Consider the following 20,281-nt stretch of genomic DNA (forward strand, 5'->3'; position numbering starts at 1 on the left):
CGGGGCACGCCAGGCTCTTCATTTCAGAGAGAAAAATCTCCATTCTTTGGAAAACACTGCTCAAAAATTTAATCTTCATTCAGCTCAATGGAGCAGCCTCATAATTTACAGCGGCAGATAAAGCTGGGAGATGTAATGTGAAATATCTGAAGCGGCTCTCCCCGTGATTTAAAATGCACCTTGGGCAGCAGAGCCTGAACTCCCCTCGGCGTGTGTTTCTGGCAGATAAGTAAACAATTTGGAACTTTCCGAGATAGTCGCAGGCAGGGGGGCAGGAGCTCACGTTAAACTGCAGCTGCAGTGCCCCACTGATAAGGTTTTGGGGTGGTTTGGCACAGCTGAAAGGAAGCGGCGCTGGAAGAATAAAAAGCTTTTTGTGTACAAGTTGTTGGATCGGAGATAGCAAGAAGAAAGACATCACTTTTACAGGAGAACTCTGAAAGTGGCCTCCGTGGCAGGGGTGAGCCTCAGACACAGGGCAGGTGCCAGGGCAGCTGAGCAGCCCCATGCTGGGAGAGAAGGGGCAGCAGGGACACAGGGGCCAGGCTGGGGAGCTCAGAGCACATTGCTGGTTGTGTTTTACGCAGGGACAGAGAGTTACACTCAAGCTTTTTAATAAACAAATAAGATGGGAAGGTGAAAGCCCAGAGGATGGGAAACACCACACCAATGTTGACTGAGCAACCCCAAAATCCCACTTGTGTTAGCCAGCTGCACACCAACTGCACAAGAGTTCTGCCTCCTTCACTGCAGCCTTTTCGTGTGGCATTTTGCATTTTATATTGGTAAGCACAGGCAAATACACTGGGGGGGTTAGTGTCCTATTAGGCCATTTTGCTGGGAGTCCCAGAACATGCTGAGCTGGAAGGGATCCATCGGGATCATCCCGTCCAGCTCCTGCCCTTGCACCGGACACCCCAGGAACCCCACCCTGTGCCTGCATGTCCGAACACTCCTTGCATTCAGACAGGCTTGGAGATGTTTGGCACAAGCCCAGTTTATCCCACTAAATGCATTTGAACAATCCTGAGTGAAAACAGCCCAGCAGTGACTCCACATCCTTCTTGTGCCCTGTGCTCATTCCTCTCCCGTTCCCACAGGCTGTTATGGATCACCTCTTTCATTTTTAAGTCTTTATGCTCTTTCTGAATTCTAAGATGAGTCAAAGCAACCAAAAGCAAACCAAACCGAAAATGGTTTGGTCAGAACTTGTAATTTTGTCTCCAAATTGCAGGGAGGAATTCTGAGGTGGCTCACTCATGGTTTGCTTAGCAGTTCTTGGTGCTTGATTGCTCCATGATTTTCTGTGGCCAGCTACGCTGTGATCCACGTGGGACTGCTGAAGTTATTCATGGTGCATTTCGAGTCCCAGCCCTGATGTGGCAGTGGCTGACAGACCTGGAAAAGTGTAGGACGGCTCCAAAACCTGACCTAACTCCCAAGCAGCCTCCCGTGTGATGGTGACACGATCAAAGGGAGTTTTACAGGTGTCAGGCGGTTGCTGCAGCAACCTGGCTGCTCTGACTGCTGATAGGCACAGCTCTGCCTGATCCCAGCTCAGATGGCTCCGATTAATCCCCTGGGACTGTGCCAGGGAGGTCGGGATTCATCTGCAGTTCCTCGAAAATGAAGTGACTGTTCCATGGAAACTACTCCTGAAATTCCTGCTGTTCCCCCTCCCTCATGTGTAACCTTTGTGGGAATGGCTGGGCTGGCACCGGGCCCCAGGAGGGTCAGGAGAAAGCTCTTTGTGTCACAGCAAGGACTTCTAAAATGGATTTGGCTTTTATTGTATTTTTTCCTGAGTATGGGCACAGGAAAGGTTATTTTGGGAAAGCAGGAGCTGCGTTTTTGGGGGCTGTGTTCCCTCTGGCTGTTCACATCAGTGCATCCCATTTCCAGTTCTCCAGATCTTTGCTGGGTGGGGAGGGAGGCAGTGAAAGCCAAGGGCTGTGAGCACCGAGCTGTGCCTGTCCCAAGGCCAGAGTTAATCCCAGCCAGCCTGGCTGGAGGATTGCGTTAGGACACGTGCAGCTTTGATGGAGACTTCAGGAGTCTGGAGGCACATCCCACATCCCTGCACGTGCCTCAGGTGCTCCAAAAGCCTCTGCTCAGAGCCTGCTGGGAGCAGAGGAGGGAAACGCTGTGCTGGAACAGACACGGTGTAAGAGAACAAGTCAGGGCCATTCTGTGTTTGCCAGCGAGCGACAGAGCAGGAAAATCCTTCGCCACCTTCCCAAAGTGCCCAATGCCCTCCTGAAAGGGCATAAAGAACAGAATGCTGCAGCTGTGTCCAAAACGTGTATAACTACAGAGGGCCTGTGTGCCGTAGTGCACCAGTCTGTGCGAGTGCCAAAATGGGGAAAAAATTTGTATTGTAAGGCCCTAAAAGCACCAGTTTCCAGGGATTTGTCTCCTAATTATACCATCCAAGAGTATAAGGTATAGAAATTTTTCTTCTCAGTACTGCCTTGCAGAATCACACTAGACCTGACTTTTCTAATCCAGAACCCCCCGGCAGGACTCTGCTCCTTCCCTCTCCCCAGGGCAGGAGGACTTGTACCTTCAAAGAGTTCTCCTTTTCTTACAGCTGCCTGATGTTGTCCTTCTGAAGTAGATCTGTTTTCCCCCAAGCCCTCTGATCCCCAGCACACAGGGATGCCTGTCTGCTTATTCTGCCCCAAACACTGGGAACTGAGCAGCCTGTGTTACTTACGGTGCCCTGAGTGGCTCTGGCTGTGTTTTGCCGTGTTTGAAGCAGTGCTGCTCCACCTGAGAGCCAAAGCAGAGCCCAGGAGCAGTGCTGAGGCTCCCAGCCGGGGGCACCTGGACACAGTGGCCATGGAACGTCTCACTGCCCCTCTCTGGGGAGCTCTGCAGCTTGCTCCCCCAAACTCTGCATTTCTGGGGGTGCCTCTGCACTCTGACTGTCACTTCCACCCACCCGGCCTCCAGCAGGACCTCGGTGGCACCCAGCAGGGTGGGAGGGAGCTGCTCCTGGACCCCAGCCAGAATCAGTGTGCTGCAAACAGAATGTGCCTTGAAATAGGCCAAGTTTGGGTGTGCAGAGCCGGGGACAGGACGTGGGAACAATCTCAGTGCTAAAGGAATTTATAACTCTCCTCTTTTAAACTTGTGCAGCCTGAAAGCTCAAAGGGAAAAAAAACCGAACCCAACAACAACCCAACTAGGAGGTGTGATTGCAAAAAGCCTGAAGGACCCAGAAAAGAAGCTCAAACCTGAGCCTTTGACACCTCCTTCTGCCTCTTTGGCCACAGAACTGATTCACATTTCCCACTGTTTGTGCCACCCTAATTTAGTGTCTCGGTACAGGTGAAGCTGTAAAGATAGGTTAAGGAATCTTCTGCACTGTCAGAGGGAAAAAAAAAAGAGAAGAGAAGAGAAGAGAAGAGAAGAGAAGAGAAGAGAAGAGAAGAGAAGAGAAGAGAAGAGAAGAGAAGAGAAGAGAAGAGAAGAGAAGAGAAGAGAAGAGAAGAGAAGAGAAGAGAAGAGAAGAGAAGAGAAGAGAAGAGAAGAGAAGAGAAGAGAAGAGAAGAGAAGAGAAGAGAAGAGAAGAGAAGAGAAGAGAAGAGAAGAGAAGAGTTTAACAGCCCTGTCAGATACTCACCCCTGCAGCTGAAGTGAAAACAATGCCAATGTGGAATAATGAAGCTGTTTGGATTTGGAATTTTGATTTTGCCCTGAGAATGCAAATTCATCATTTGAGAGCTCATCATTTCCTGGAAAATACCCTATAACCTTCAGCAGGGAGAGAGAGGGAAGGGTAATAACCCTCCCCCTGCAAAGCTTGCCCAAGATCATAAACTCATTACTGCAAACTCAAATCTAAAGTCGACCCAAACTAGGACAGACTGGGCTTGCTGGTCACAGCCCCAAAGCCGTGCAGCAAAACTAATCAGTTCTGGGATGGGATTTTTTTCTTTTGCTGCAGTACAATCTATAGTTTAGTTGGTCAAATCAAGCCTTTCTGAGAAAAGAAGATTAGAGGCAGCTGTTTAAAGTATTGAGGGGGGAGCAGGATTTAGGCTTTATTACTGACCAGGATATACAAAACAGACTGTAATGAAAAACAGTATTGGGATTGTATTTGCAGCCCGAATGGAAATGCTGAGATAGGACAGGGCCATATGGAGGAGCTTAGAGCTCCGGCAAGGGCTGCTGCCGAGGGAAATGCCCTCTGAGTCAGGGAAATGGGTGTCGTGGGGAAGCCAGGGGAGTTAGAACAACAATTACCACCCCTGAACGCTACAAACAGGCTGCTGGGCAGGAGACCAAACTCTGGGAAAACGCATTTTATTCTGTTTGTCAGGAAGGTTCCTCCTGCCCAAAACACCTGACCAAAATACTCTGCTCCTTGGGCGGAATTTCGGGAATTCCGTTGCTCCAGGACTCCATCCCGTGCTGCCCGAGCAGCTCCGGGTGCCACCTCAGGGAGGCTCGCAGGGTGTCCCATTTCCCGGCCCGCCTGGAGCCACGGGGGCACCTTGGGACACACCGTGAGTAAGTGAGGGGGAGACAGTGAATTACCCAGCACAGGCAGCAGCTCCTTCCCGACAGCCCAGCAGCTCCTCACCGAGAGAGCGAGGGGAACTTGCCGCGGTCACCCACGGAGCTCCTGGGAAACGCAGCACTGCCACACTTACATTTCACTTTACTATGTGTTTGTCAGGTTTTTCTCTCCCTCAGCCCTGCCTAAACTGCCCCAGCTCTGGTCCAGGCTGGACAAACCCAACCTGCCTTCCTCAGTTTGCACTTTCTGGCCTCAGCACCTTCCCTTGCTGTTCTCCACCAGCCTTTAGGGACAGGTACGCTCACACCCTTTGGTTTTGTTCACGCAGCCCTGGCTGGATGCTGCAGACTCACCCAGCCCCTGCATTATGGAGCATTTGAACACTATCCTGCACCTTTCCAGCCCATCTGTTCCCTGCCCAAGGAGGTATTTAGGCCGTTCTGACAAGGGAGGCACAAAGCACTGATTTTCCAGAGAGTGCAGTTTCCCCAAACCCCGAGCAGTCCTTTCCCCCTCCCCAGCAGCCAGGACGTCCTGGCACGGCCACTCACCCAGGCAACAGGAGTTCCCTTGCTGAGGGGCTGCAAAGCATTTTCACCGGCCTTTTATAGGGATTTTTAACTCAATTACCCATTTAAAGCCAGCCAAACATTGCCCTGCCTCCCACTTGTACAGTGCTCTCAAATCCAGCGAGGAGGGAGAGGCGTGAAAATCAAATTTTGGTAACAATCCTTTAGAAATATTTGCAGCAAAATAGTTTTCCCAGAGTGTAGAATAAGGAAACTTTGGTAAAGTGTATCTCAGTGAATTGATAAACCACTGAGCATTCAGAGTCCAGTGAACAAAATGTATTTAATGTCTCATCATCTGAAGAGAAAAATGCAGCCCCACTCCCTATAATATATAAAATGGCATAACTTGTAGATATCTAGTAATAAGTACTGCAAATGAACATTTTTCATGATGTTCAAATATGGTAAGAGACTTTGCAAGAAGGGTTTTTGCCATTTCACATCGATGAAGCTCAGATGTGTTAGTGTCATTCCCTTCACAAACAAATCTCAGAAATAGTTGGCAAAAAGTAGCAGATTTGCAGTGAAATTAATGAGGTTTCTGTCTTTGTGATTCTCATGAGGGCGAAATGGTAATTTCACACAGGAGAAGAACTCACAGCTTTAGCCCTGCTTGGGGAAGTCCAACAGAGATTTTGAAGTCTATACTGAAAATTTCAGCTTATTAGAGATTGATAATTTGTGGGTGAGGTTGACTTGCGTGTGTTTGGTTTAAACCTGATATTTCTCGGTCGGAGATACATGATAGGGGGCTTGGCCTTGAGGAGAACACAGTTCCCTAAATCTGGGAATTTTGCTCAAGTAAGGAGTAAATCAGTGCAAAGGATGAACCCTTACATGAGTACTCCATTTACACAAACACAGGAATTACTAAAAATCCTTCTGGTTTCTATCTCCTCACCTCAAACGATTCCTGCAAACCCTGACACCTGCCCCTCTGTCCATTGCCAGGAGCTGGTCATCTCACAGATAATTCCAAGATTCGTCCAAGCAACTTCCTTCCTCTTTTGAATAACTCCAGTGCTTTGTTCATAACTTGCTGCTGGGTATTCTAACCCAGACTGGAGCTCAGGTGATGACCATCTGTAAATTTTCCCATTATTCCACTGAATTATACCCTCACAGCCTATTCAGAACCTGCAATGGATGTCCAGTGAGGAATGAGAGCTCTGCATCCATCACCAACAAATGGATGATTCTGTTGGAGCTGAGACACCTTTGGAAGCTGTTTCTGCACCTGAGCATCTGCTCCAGTTCATTTCCATTCTTCCTTGGAGATCATTTATTTTATACAAGTGGTGTGAGTAGGATAGGTAAGGACTTGGCGGAAAACCTGAAAATTCCTTGGAATTCAATGAAAACTATTGGGGTCATGAACTTTAAATACACTTTTATGTAATACAGGCTGGTGGGTAATGTGCAGATAAAGACGGTATTTCCTTGCACAGCTCCATTAGCTCATGTGTCAAGGGAAAAGCTTTGGAACAGGAGTGGGGAAGAAATACCCAGTAAGACACCAGCATTTTATTTTATTACTGAAACTTAAGACTCTATCTTATCTCCGAATCCATTTTTTTTATCCTAATGAGTCAGTTTTACCAGTCACACTGCCATCCCTCATTTTTTTGTTTAGAGAGCTGGAAAAGGAGTCGTTAGTTAGATGCTAGGGAATAACTATAATTCATATCACTCACACGTCCTTTCTCAACTAATTAAACACCAGCAAGACAACCCATTTTTACTACAAGCCAGAAAAAAAAAATTACTAAAAAGTAAATCTGAAAGCTCCCTGACAGTGGCAAACGCAATTAAGCTCTCAGTGTATGAATTTGGGTGCAAACTGCTGCACCATTGTACGGCAGTGCTTCTCTTCCCTTAATTAACTGAAACACGGGGAAGAGAATCTGATGGCTTAATGGCATTTCCTTCGCTGTCAGAAATGCTTGGGGATGATTTTATGATGTTATCACAAAGAGATTTGGAGGAGTTACTGCCATTACTCCTCTCTGCCACCTCCAAGAGTGACAGATTCCACGGAGAAACTTTGCTGCTGTTAACGGATGTGAAGGATTAATATTTTATAACATCGTTCCTTTATAGGCAGCGTAACCACAGCAATAAGAATACACTTAATATTTTATGCATTCCCAGCCCCGTAACACAGCCGGAGCATCGACTCCCCTGCGCATCCCTCCGCATGGGTGTGCCCGAAAGCAGAGCAGTTTGTCGGGTTTGTGGCTCTTTCCATCCCGACGGATGGGACAGAGGGGAGTCAGTGTTAGGGTCCCATCCCCGCGTGCTCCGAGAGAGCAAATCTGACCCAGAAATTCGCCCAGCCCTGCGTGCACCCCACGGAGAGCAGTTTGGGGAAAGCAACGTGGGCAATCGCCCGCAGCCAGGCTGGACACAGCAGAGGCAGCCAAGTTCTGCAGGGCATAGGGTGGCAAAGGGAGACCCCAAAGCTCTGCCCGGCTCCCTGCGAGGCTGGAGGCAGCTGCGAAGCCGAGCTCTCATCCTGCACACCGGCATTTCGGCTGAGCTCAAGCCCTTTAAACGCTGGCACGCTCCTCCTTCCTTCAGAGGCTATTCCCCCTGAGCCAGAGTAAGTTAAGGCAGCGTTTTGTGCATTTCCAGAGCATCCCGCCGGTGCCCGTGGCTCAGGGATTTGAACATGATTTTCTTCCCCGGGTTTCACTGGCCCTGAATTCCCCCTGTGTTTGTGGGATCACCCAGCTTTGTGTGGTGTGCGCACGGCTCCCCTGCAGGGGTGAGCAGGGAACAGCGAACTTCACCTGAACCCTCCGGGAAGGGCGAGCCCACCCCGAAAGGGGCCAGCGGGGAGCTGAGGGCAGGTTCTCCGCTGCGAGGAGCCGAGTGCCCCCGGCTTCGCTCCCCTCAGCCCGCGCTGCCTTTGCCCAGCGCTCCGAAGGGATGCACCCGTCCTTTATTTAAATGTTCCGGGTCCTTCGCTCTGAGCACAAGGAGCCTTCTTCCCGTGGTGTTCCAGGAAACGCTGGTGTGGGGGAGCTGAGAGGGGTTAAGGCTTGCCCGGTCAAAAGGCATGGATCTTTAGCTCGGCACCTTGGGGAAGGCGCCTTTGGGAATTGCGGGATTATCTCCCCGGTGCCGTAAACGGCTTCTTTCCTTTTCCTTTTCCTTTTCCTTTTCCTTTTCCTTTTCCTTTTCCTTTTTTTTTTTTTTTTTTTGTTTGTTTCCTTTTTTCGCCCCTCATGTTCAGTGTTTGTCGAGCGAAAGAGGGATAGACAGAAACAGCAGCGTGCCAGATCCTGCCTACATCTTTCCCACAGTCTCTCCTAACCCCGAACTCTTCCGATACTTTGTATTCACCGTCGCACTTGACTGACACAAGAAACCCACTGTAGGAAGAGAGGCTTCCTGTGAGCCGAGCCCCGTTTCCATGGTGCGGACTTTTCTACTTAAAAATAAATTCCCGTTTCCCGGAGTTTTCCGCGCAGCCCCGCGGAGCCGCTCCTGCCCGGGGGCCGCGGCAGCAAGCCCGTCCCGCACCCTCCCAGCTCCCCTCCGGAACCACAGCCTCCCTCCGCTCCGAGCCGGGACGCCCCGCAGCCCTCGGCGCGGATTTTACGGTCACCGAGCCCTTCCTGCGGCAGGGACAGCCGGCTCCGGGCTCCCTCGCACCGTGCCCCGCGGAGCGCCCGGAGCCGACACCCCGCGGGCTCCGGGGATGCTCCGCCGGGATCCCCGCGCCCAACTTCCCCGGCACCGCTCACCGGAGCCAACTTTGGGCAGCGGCCCCGCGGAGCCCCGGCAGCGCAGCATCCCGAGCATCCCTGAGAATCCCCGAGCATCCCGAGTATCCCCCAGCACCACTGAGCATCCCGGGTATCCCTGAGCATCCCCGAGCATCCCGAGTATCCCCCAGCACCACTGAGCATCCCGGGTATCCCTGAGCATCCCGAGTATCCCAGCATCCCGAGCATTCCCCGAGCACTCCCGAGCATCCCCGGCCCCGGAGCGGCGGCTGCGCCGAGCGGGAGCCGCGCGGGTCCCGCTGCCCGCCCGGGCGAGCTCCCCGCGGCCCGGGAGATGCCCGGAGCCCCCGCCCGGCCCCGCCGCGCCCCGGCGGCACTCACCGATCCGCAGCACTTGCTGTGCGCTCCGGGGCAGCCCCGCCGCGGCGCAGAGCAGCAGCAGCAGGAGCCCCCCGCCGCCGCCCGGGGCCGCTCGGCGGGGCCAGCGCGGGCCGAGGCCGCTCGCCATGCTCAGTTCATGCCGGCTACCCCCGGGCGGGCCGGCTCCGCGCCGCTCCGCGCCGCCCGCCCATGGCGCGGGGGCTCCGCGCTGCCGCCGCCGCCGCGCTGCCCGCGCCCCCCGCGCCCGAGGGACGGAGGGACGGAGGGAGGGAGGGACGGACGGAGCGGGAGGATCCTCCCGCGGGGCGGCCCCGGGCGGGGCCAGGCGGCTCCGGGCTCCGCGCGCACTCGGGGACACGCGCGCGCACACGCGCGGAGCAGTCCGGGCGCGCTGGGACAGGGACAAGGACAGAGCCCTGGAACAGCTGCCCAGGGAGGGCGTGGAGTCTCCCCCCTGGGGACACCTCAAACCCACCTGGACGTGTGTCACCTGCTCCAGGTGGCGGCGGGGGGTTTAGTCTGGATGCTCCCCAGAGGTCCCTCTCTACCCCAGCCGCCCTGCGATCCCGCGATTCTGTGTCAGGGACAGACGAACAGGGACAGAGCTGTCCCTGTCGCCGTCCCTCCAGCCCCCGCGGGTCTCTCCCCGCAGCCCCTCCTAGGACGGGAGAAGCATTCCCCCCCCCGTGCCTTCCAGTCCCGCAGCTGCTGATTTTGGACCTCCCGGCAGCACGGGGCCTTGGAGGGATGTCCTGTGCAGGGCAGCTCCGTCCTGGGCACCTGGCGTGGGACAGGGCGGGGGTGCACAGGGTCTGCAGGCTGAGGGACACCCCTGGGGACGAGGGGGAGGGAAGGAAGCGCTTTCAGCAGTGTCTTTGCTGCTCTGCAGCCCAGTAAGGGACAAGAGATGTGTCCCCTCGGTGCCCGTCCCCAAGCGTGGCAGGAGCCTCAGCGAGGGGACAGCAGGGCTGGGGCCAGGTGTCCACCAAGTGATGAATCCTCGAGACCAACTTTGAACGCTCGGTGACAGGGATCACAACATCCCCTGTCCTTGGCTTGGCCTGGTGACTTGGTGTTCTCAAACAATTTTTTCCATCTGGTTTTTGAAGGTTCGATGAAACTCGGAGTGTTTCACTGTAAAGCAAATATATGGGTCCTGAGCTGCTCTGAAAAAAGAAAACACCACCAGAGGAGAATGACTCCCACCTAGCAACAGAACTAAAATTGCATAGCTGAGATCCAAAACTGAAATCATTTAGATTTGTTTACTTTGTATTCCTCTCCAGCCTGCCTAACTATTGTTGCAGAAATTAACTCCTCGGAGCGGTGGCAGCACATGCTGGAATGCAATGGAAAGAAAAGCATCCACATTGTATCTCCCAGTCAGTTTCAAATGGATCCTGGAAAGAGCTGCCTCCTGTTTACAGAGTGATGGAGGCTGTGCAGGAGTTTCCAGTGCTCAGATCCCCAGGCAGGATTCCAGTTAGAGCCCCAGTTTGTGTTTCTCACATGTTGTAAAGCATTTGAACCTTGATAGTGTGCCCCAGACAAACCATTTCTGGGTATTTTTACCAGAGCCCTCAGAGTGGGACCAGGCTGGAATGACCCTCACCAGCCTCACTTGGCCTTTCCACCTTCAGCTGCAGCACATCAGCCCCAGGAGGGGCTTCAGCTCCAGTCTGAAGGTTCAGGGGGAGAGGTGGGACAGGTTTATCTCTGCTCCCTGGCCTTTGCTGGCTTGTTGTTTGGATTTCCTGGACTAACTTGGCTGCTGAGCACTGGATGGGTTTTGTTGCTGCCATCATCTCGACGCTGCTTGCCTGGATCAGGAGCCCCACCTGTTAGAGCCCTCAGGAATTCCTCAAGGACTGAAAGGTAAACTGTGCTGAACTGGGAAAGAATTGGGAAAGGAGAGGCTGAAAAACTAAATACCAAGATGGTAAGGAACAGATAAAGGGGACTGTGCTGCACTGGATTAAAACCAATCCTGTTATCAGAAAAGTGAGTGTGGAGCTCATGGACAGAACAGAGAAACCAATCCAGCAATGTGAGGTCTCATGCCCAGCAGTTGCAAAATGTGTATGGACTGTGTTATGTGAAGGTTGTAAATGTATAGGTAGAGCAGCCTGTAAAAGTAGGTACAATGTGTGAGTAGGTACAATGTGTAAGTAGGTACAATGTGTAAGTGCTGGGGTACGTAGAAGCTGTAAAAAGTACAAGTAAGTAAAAAATGCATAAGTATTGTGATATGTGTCTGTATAAGTGGTATAAGATAAGCAAGTGAAATGTTGAAGTAGGTAGAACGTATCAGTAAGTAAGGTGTATAAGTAGGGTATGATGTTGAAGCTGTGAGGTGTGTGAGCACAGGGGTGTTTTAAACAAGAAGGAGTTTCTGTGTAATCAGATTGATTCGTGGATCAGAAGTTGTGAGTTCCCGCACTCAGGACATGGTTTGGGTTCACCAGGGACAGTTTCTGCCTGAAATCAGCACTGTTGGTTTCTTGTTTGTTTCCCCAAGAGAAACCCTTTCCTTGGGAACTGCCCAGAGGCAGCAGCAGGTGCTGGTGCCCAGAGGGACCTCCCACAGCCCAGGTCCCTGGGCAATCCTTTTCCTTCCATGAAGCCAGGGTGGGATGCCCTGAACTCCGACATGTAGGATGCTGTTCAGCCCACACCGTGCTTGCTTGTTCTTCCATTGCTGTGCAGGGAATAAAAGGTAGGGCAGATAGCAGCAATAAAAACAGAGTAACAACAATCTGCCTTTGCCATGTAGCACATTAACTTTGCCAGTGGGGGCAGAGGCCTTTACTCAGGAATTTGAAGTCTTTACTCTTGTTCCACAACATGGAATTCCGGCTGGATGTAATGTGTCATCATTACACACACTGCAGTAGCTAAAGCCTCGTCTGATATCAGGGCCTCATGACTGAATTTGGGGATGTCAAACACCTCCTTCCCACTTTGCATCCTTCTGGAATTCTGGTTCGACTTTGGAAGCAGCCACAATACCAGAAGAACACATGTATTCAAGTGTGTAGGGAAAGCTGGAAGTCTTCCCAAAAAAAGCCTTGTAAGTTTTCTCCATTTCTTGGTCAAGTTCTGAGAAATTTTGACTCTGTTGTATCAGGACTTTTACCAGACCCTATCCAGCCTAAGGTACTACAGAATAGTTTTAGTAGTTTTTCCCCTCTCTTTAACAGCACGTGACCAAAACAGCACTGAGTTCCATGGAAGTGAGGAGGTAAAATTAAATTTTTAAACTCAAAATTGTGAAGACCCAAGTACTTTTGCTGGAGCACCATAACACGTAAGAAAGCAACTACAGATTATCCTCCCAATGAAAAGAGCACTGTGATCACAACAAGTTTAAACATCACATTTTAAAAAGCTCTTTTTGGCTTAAGTGCTGTGTTTATTTATATTCCCAGGCCCATAAATGCAGTCCCCTTTTCTCTAAAGATGTGCCAGTGAAACTCTGAACAAACCAGCTCTGATCTCCCCCACTGGCCCAGGGTAACATGAACCTGCAGAACTGCCTCTCCCTGAGCTGGGGGGGCTTTTCTCCACCGCAGTGTTCAGCTAAAAGGCACAAATAACCCACAACTCAAACACAACCCCCTGCAAACCCTTCTCAGCCAGAGAATTGCTGCGTTCCTTCTCCACTATACACTGCACCAGAGAGTTTTGGAAAAGAAGCACCCCCTGCCTGCGTGTCAGAGAATCCTGGCACATCCTCCATCCAAGGAGAGGCTTCTGTTCATTCCTGCTTAGTCACAGGCACCTGGAAAGTTCTGTGAAATGAGTGTGAGCCTCCAACCTCTGACCAAGGATAGTGCTTCTGCTCCGAGAAGCTCTTTCTGTACTTCCTTTTTACAGGAGAAGTAAACCCCAAAAAAAACAGCCTTTTAGCAGATAATGAGGAGGGGAGGAGAATTCATTTATTGTTTTTATTCCTCTGGCTTGTTTTCCCAGTGCATATTTCTCTTTTCTGCCATTTGTTACTATTAATTATGAGTAAGCTGGTGGGGTAAATTAATGGCTGTCCCAAATCTCTGCCAGCATCATTTCAATGTGTCCTAACTCATTGTTCTCCTTCCACACTTCTTTCAAAAGAGTGACTTAAATGTCAGCAAGAGAGTATTTCACTTTATTCACCTTGGTCCTGGCATTGTAGACCCTTTTGCACTCATCCACAGATGTGGGACAGGATTTTGGTAAGGAAAAAATGCTCCACTGTTCAAGAACTGCTAAGACTGGCTCGCAAGGAGGAATGTCTCAATTTAAACACGTGCAGTACATGCTTTGATAGCTCACATCATCGTTTACATAGCACCTGGCAAAATGAAACCCACAGGCAGCTGCAGTTTTGGGGTTTAAATCTCTGCATTCTAAGGATCATGGAAGCTGTGTTTACTCCGTGAATATTTTGTGTCTCCCTTGGCATTTGCATGATCTATTTTATATATCCACACAAAATATGTGATAAAAACAATAGATGAGATTTTGAGAATGTGTATAAACAGGTTTAAATTTATGTGTGTGTCAGCACATCACTGAAAGGATACTTAGAATATTTTAGGAGCTGTGCATTACACACTTGCACGTATATAAAATATAATCTCTGTCTGTATTATATATAAATGAGTCACTTCAATCCTGTGGGCTGGATCCCAGAAGGAAAGGTGAAGGAAGAAGAGAGAAGTGGAGCTGCAGGGAGGCTATGAGGAGTCAGGAATTATTTGGCATGGATAAATTTTGGGGACTTCCCACTCCTGTGGCTCCCACCCAAGGGTCAAGGAGTCCCTGGGCTGGGTGCAGAGGTTGGCATATGGCAGGCAGGAAGGAGAAGGATTTTATTCCTCGGAGGAAGAAGAGGGAGTTCCATTTGCAGTCCCATTTGTGGTGCAGCGCGAGGAGCCAGCTGGGCTTCTCCTGGGCCTCATCATTGATCCCTTCCCCAGGCTTCAGCAAGGCCACAGCTCAGCCTGGAGACATTTGCTCCAGCTCCACCAGGAACCAGCAGTGTGCCAGTGACTCCTGGGCCTTCCCAGGGGCTCCAGGCGCCGTGTCCTGCTGGCACTGAGATTGAACATCCCCTTTCCAGCGCTGCTCCGCTCCTCGGGGGTGCCCGTTCCATTGGCTCCAGGGCTGCACCGAGCTCTTGAATATCCTGATGTCTGAGGGGAGTGTCTCACCTCACACCCTGCCTGTAATTGCAAGAGGAGCTCTACGTGAATGTGATGCTGGTTAAAAGCAGCCAGGATGAGGAGATGTCCTTCCAGAGTTAGCCAGGAGTGAACAAATGGTGTTCTCCTGAGAGCTGTGTCTGACGGGGTACCCTTGTACAGCTGCTGCAGCCCACACCCAGCACAAAGTGCCTTTCTGTCAGCACCCTGTGGCTGTTCCTCAAGTGCCTCTCCCCTGCCGAGTTCCCACTGACCTCGAGCTGCTCTGGTGCATCTGCAAACCAGCTCCTTGCATGCTTTGCCTTTTGCCTCTGACACCTTCAGTGATGCCGAAGACTTTGGTATGAGCATTTTGTTGTGGGGTGGAAAGAGTCACATTCGCTCTGCCCTCCACTCCTGCCCATTTTGGGTTTGTTTTGGGCTTTTTCTGTCCTGGCTAATTCACATTCTGCCCATTCCATTGTGTGTCTGCATGAATGCTCCCTGCAGTGAGCTGATGAGAGACCACGATTTGACCCACTGGAAAAACTCTTCTGCTGGAAATAGGACAGGATAATACATTTCAGCCAAAACCCCTGTTTTTTCCCTGTGCTGTGTCACACAATTAGGGCTGGCATCATCAACTGCTGAAATATCCCTTTGGGAAAAGCCCTGTATAACAGACTCAGGTGCTTCTGAGCAGCTTCTCCCTCTCCAGCCTGGGCACCGATTTTCTGCGACCCAAGGCAGGGGCAGGAGGAGATGATCAGCTCTGAACCCATGAAGCTGTAACTGAGGAACCCACAGCCAGCATTCCCAGATCTCTTTTTCTCTTTTTCTGTGGTTCTCAAGCAGCTTGAAGTGCAGTTGAAATATTCCAGTTGATGTAGGGCAGTGTCTTTTAGGAGTGAATGAAATGCTTCCCCAAGCTGAGAAGTTAATCAACACAGTTGTTTTTATTGCCTTGGGTTACTTAAATCTTCCTTCACAGCACTAATTCCTGATTCTCTCCTACTCACGTAATTTATACAAATCTGATTTTCTAGCCATGATAAATAAATTGTTTCTCACTCTTACTTCTTTGACCAAGGAGGAAAGAAGAATGGAGAGGTATTGCACAAAATATTGGAAAAAGCCCCAAAGCAGCAGAGAAAGCTTCATTATTTTGTGCCTGTAAGTGGATGTGCTTACAGGTCTCCCTGACTATGCACATTAACAGCATTAAACTGTGCACAGAACTCAGGGCAAGATAATTGAGGGCAGATCTGTGTGCCTGCCACGGCCCTGTGCCAGCCAGTGCTGCTGAGGGCACAGCTCCTGTGCCACCCCAGCCCCTTGGGGGTGTCCCTTGGGCTGTGTTGGTGACAGCAGGGGAATGTTCCATCTCCCAGATGGATGGAATTTGCCCATTTGATGGAGTATTTCAGTGCTACAAGCCAAAACAACCTGAAAGCCATGCATAATGATGTGAAACCAATCAGATTCTTATCCTGAGCTCCAACACAGTCCAGGGACACAAAAATCCAACCTCTGTCCCTAGAGGAGTGCCATTAAAAATAAGGAGCTGCTGTCATCCCCCGTGGCAGAGAAGGGAATTCTCAGGGTCCTTGACACAACACCGAAGTTTAATTGTGGGGCAGTCAAACAACCCAAATAAATCAATCCTCACCAGCAGCAGTAAGGGCTTTCCCTTGGGGAATTTGGGATTAAATTGCTGGCACTGGACTCCAAAAAGCTCTTTTTTTTTTTTTTTTTTTTCTCAGATTAGGTATTGCATTGAAAGCAGGCAGAGGCCAAGAATCTTCACGTGTTCTTCTGATATTTTGTACTCAGTGTCCTCACCTGGTGTTCACTGCAGTGGATTTCAGCCTCAGTGGGGCTGGGTTTATTCTGAGAGCTGCTGACTAACGTGCACAGACACCCTGATCTTATTTATGGTGGCATTAGCTCCTGCACAACGATTTTTATCAGCTCTATTAATTTTATGATAACCTTGCTGGGCCATCTCCAGGTGTGACTATTTTAGGGGAGATTACTGATTAAAAATATCAACGAGAAGAAATGGCAGTGATGGCATTGTTAAGGTGCTCTGGCTAGCAGGGCCCCTTCTGAAAATCACCAGGGATTTCTGGGAGGAGGAAGCCTGGGGAGGCCATGCCAGGATGCCTGGTCACGTTCCCACGTTGGTGTTTCCATCTGGCTTGCAGGAATGGGCATTTTTACTGGTGCAATTAATAAAGGTTCCCACTGGAGTCGGGGATGTGGGATCCACATCCACAACCAAGCACCATCTCTGGATCACTGAGTGGCTGAAGCTGGGGACATCCCCAGGAACCCTCTGGTTCCTCCCAAACCAGGGCGCTCAGGGTCACTTCCAGTCTGGCTTTCAGGGTCTCCCAGGACAGGGGCAGCTTGTGCCAGCATCTGATGACTCTGACAGTAAAAACATCTCCTCTTACCTTCAGAGTCCTGGTGAGAAGCCATCTTAAACCAGATGAAAAATGGGACAAAGGGTTTGTGCTGCAAAATCTTCCAAATATATTAAAAATTTCCTCTGTGCAACAGCAAAATGAGGTAAAAAATACCCAGTTTCTGCCTTTATTCAGCAGGAAAAGTGTGAGCTCCTCCACAAGGGGTGACCTACATATGCACTTGCTTGTTTGTTGAGCTCAAAACCTTTGCTCATAACCCATAAATCAGAATCATTTAGGTTTGAAAAGACTTCTGAGAGCACTGAGTCCTCCATGAGTTTCTTAAGTATCCACATTAATTGGTATCGAATCTCATTAATCTTGAATTGACAGAGGGGGAAAAAAACCCACACAAAATTATGGAGAGCATTTCTATTAAAAGACCAAAGCTGAAATTAAGGCTTTTCCTGTCTTTGACAGAACGAGTGCCCTGTGCAAAATCTGACTTTCAGCAACCTTCCCTGTTGAGTGCAGGGAAGTACCAGGAGCAGCAGTTCCCTGTCCCAGAGACATTCCAAGAGAAAGCCAGAGACTTGGAATGTGAACAGGAGAGAGTCTGACCTATTTTAGAAGTGGCACCGGGGAAACATTTCTGGGAGCAGCTCCCCATCCCTGGCCCCGGAGCTGCTCAGAGCCTCAGTGCTGAGCTGGGGCAGTTGGGGTGAGCTGATCCCGAGGGAAGCCCCCTCCTGCCACAGTCCATGGCTGTTTCTTTACGTGCTACTCGTCCCCAGTCAGCCACAAACCAGGTCAGGGAGGGCTCGGAGGGTTCTGACATCTGCTAAGAAAAGCCCAGGTGTGAGAAACATCCTTCTGCCCTGCAGGAGGGGCTGTCAGAATATTGTGCACAGCTTTAAAACATCTCTCTAACACTTCAGTTCCAGGAAAAAAAACCCCAAATGCAGAGAATCCACAGCAAATCTCAGAGTCCTTCCATTTTTTGTAGGTTGTGGAGACAACAATCTCGGTGGAGCAGTTCTGATGGTGGATGAGATCCCTACAAACACGTGAAAAGGAAATCCAGACTGGCTGACCAGGAACTGGGTAAGAGGAGTTAACATACAAACAAAGAAATTCACTTTGTGCAATAGTGTGGCATGAGCAGAATAAGGGGAAAACATCTGCATCGTTTAATATTTTCTAATTTTAATAATTATAGTTTCAATTATTGTAGTAAAAAGTTTCCCAGGCAGGGCTGTGATCTATAGGGCTCGTTGTAGTTTGGTGCTTCTCCATCTGAAATGAAGGAAAAGAGAAAAATGATTGCTCGGATTCCTGCCTTTGCATATCCCTTTTCAAATCTATAATTTATTATCCGTACCTGTGTATATTTTAGCCTTCATTTTTCAAAAAGACGTCCATAAATTCAACAGGAATTCAGCAATCACTGAGGATTTATTCTGTCACTAATGGTGGTCTAGTAGTGATACACATAAAATTCTAAATGCAATTTCTTAGGGCTTGAATAAATTTAGGTTTTGTCTTCTTCTTTCTGGAAAAGTTAACAAGAAGCAGCCTGGCCATTTCCAGGAGAAAAATGTCCATATTTCCCCAAGGTTATGAAACACCAAACCAATCTAACAAATATTTCTTTGAATTGTGCATTCCTGTTCCAGAGCACGAATTTAGCAGGCCTGCTTCCATCTGGCTACTCAGGGGGTGTGGTTTTCCTGCCGGAGCGTATTCCTGCCCACCTCCCTCCCAGACTCTGCCCGTTCTGGTACCCCAATCTCCTCCCCTCCTCACAGGCTGGCATGGTGCACAGGAGGAGCAGAATGTGTGCCCACAGCCGGTGCTTTCTGCTCTCAGAGGTTCGAAGCGTTGCCCACGCGATGTTCTCGTGTGTGCCCCGGGGCAGAGGCTGGTTGTGGTGTGCCCTTATGGGGAGGCAAACATCATTTGCTGCCCAACTTTGTGGTGCCAGGGAGATAAACATGGCTGGGCTTTCAGTTCTGTTTGTGCCACGGCCGTCGTGCTCACACACAGCACCCAGAGATGCTTTTGTGGCTTTTGTAGCAGCTCCTCGTTTGATCCATTTGTAAAGTGCCTTCTTCACCCTCTTGGTCCATCTTCGTCCTGCGGAAGGTTTGGGGAGACGTCATTGCAGCCTCCCAGTGCCTGAAGGGGCTCCAGGAGAGCTCCAGAGGGACTGGGGACAAGGCATGGAGGGACAGGACACAGGGAATGGCTTCCCACTGCCAGAGGGCAGGGATGGATGGGATATTGGGAAGGAATTGTTCCCTGGGAGGGTGCGGAGGGGCTGGAATGGAATTCCCAGAGCAGCTGTGGCTGCCCCTGGATCCCTGGCAGTGCCCAAGGCCAGGCTGGACACTGGGGCTTGGAGCAGCCTGGGACAGTGGGAGGCGTCCCTGGCATGGCAGGGGTGGGACTCCATAATCTTCCAGGTCCCCTCCAACCCAAACCGTTCCATGATCTTAAGGGAAGTTGAGTGTATTGTCTCAAAAACCATTCCTTTCCCAGTGCAATCACTGCAGGACTCCCGGTGTTGGTGGCTGAATAACCTGCCAGCCATAACAGCCTGGGACTTTGCAACCAGCTCAGGCTGGTTTAACCCTAAGCAATGCGAGAAAGGAAAGCTTTCTGCTGACACAAACATACCCCGGGTCCTGCTGGTGGCAGAGGGACTCTGGGTGCTGTAGCAGCACAGAACTGTGTCTTCACAGGTAGAAAAGGGCCTTGTAAGCCCCCTGAACTCTGTGGGTATGGCAGCACTTTGCCCTTGTGTGAAATACCTGCAGAACAAACCCAAACGTGTCCCTTCCACCAAAAACGTCAAAAGAAATATTTTCTTGCACAGAAGCACTCTCCAGCCACGTGCCATAGAGGTGAGATTTAATTCCTGCTTTGTCAGCCTGCTGAAATTCCCGTTGCAGGGGGCAGAGGCTCAAAATACTCCAACAGAGAATTTATTTTAGAATACTGGGATGTCAGAGGCATTGCAAGACATGAAGACAATGACAAAACTTTGCCATTTCCCACATAACTCCAGTAAAACGTGCTTTGCTGTTATCCTGCACTTGCTTAATTGGAAGACCTTGGCTGTTTGTAGTGGGGTTACTTGTAGCTCATTAGAGACCTGCTAACGATGCTTCCAGAGAGGGGCTGGAGCTATACTGAGGTTTGGTGAAATTAATAATGACCCTGGTGCAGATGGCAAAGTCATCCCAGTGCCACAGAGCCCGCAGCTCCCAAAAAGGACCTTGCTGAGAGCCAGACATGCACCCTGGCTCTAGGTTCTGTTCTTCCAGGAGACAGTCCCAGGTAGGAGCCTGTTCTGGGCTTTTTGGGGTGCCCCTGTTTCCCTGCAGGAGAAGGCTGGGAGGTGAATCAGAAATCAGGCACCCCAATTAGCCAAGCAGCAGCCACAAGAGATGCCCCCAGCTTCAGGCTCAGCCTTTCCCTTGGC

At 50.4% G+C, this 20,281-nt stretch overlaps 1 long non-coding RNA gene across 2 annotated transcripts in view; it reads left to right on the plus strand.

Moving 5' to 3' along the window:
* LOC138117059 (uncharacterized) overlaps positions 1 to 20,281 on the plus strand; it is a 70,245-nt gene that overhangs the window by 28,432 nt on the left and 21,532 nt on the right. Inside the window, exons 2-3 of one of the 2 annotated variants that reach the window (XR_011154489.1) lie at positions 10,328 to 11,093; positions 17,801 to 17,898. This is a non-coding gene — a long non-coding RNA (uncharacterized lncRNA). The remainder of the gene's footprint in view (positions 1 to 10,327; positions 11,094 to 17,800; positions 17,899 to 20,281) is intronic. The other variant, XR_011154481.1, reaches the window with a different exon arrangement.

This window comes from Aphelocoma coerulescens, chromosome 1 (genome assembly GCF_041296385.1).
Source record: "Aphelocoma coerulescens isolate FSJ_1873_10779 chromosome 1, UR_Acoe_1.0, whole genome shotgun sequence".
In the NCBI taxonomy this organism is placed as follows: domain Eukaryota; kingdom Metazoa; phylum Chordata; class Aves; order Passeriformes; family Corvidae; genus Aphelocoma; species Aphelocoma coerulescens.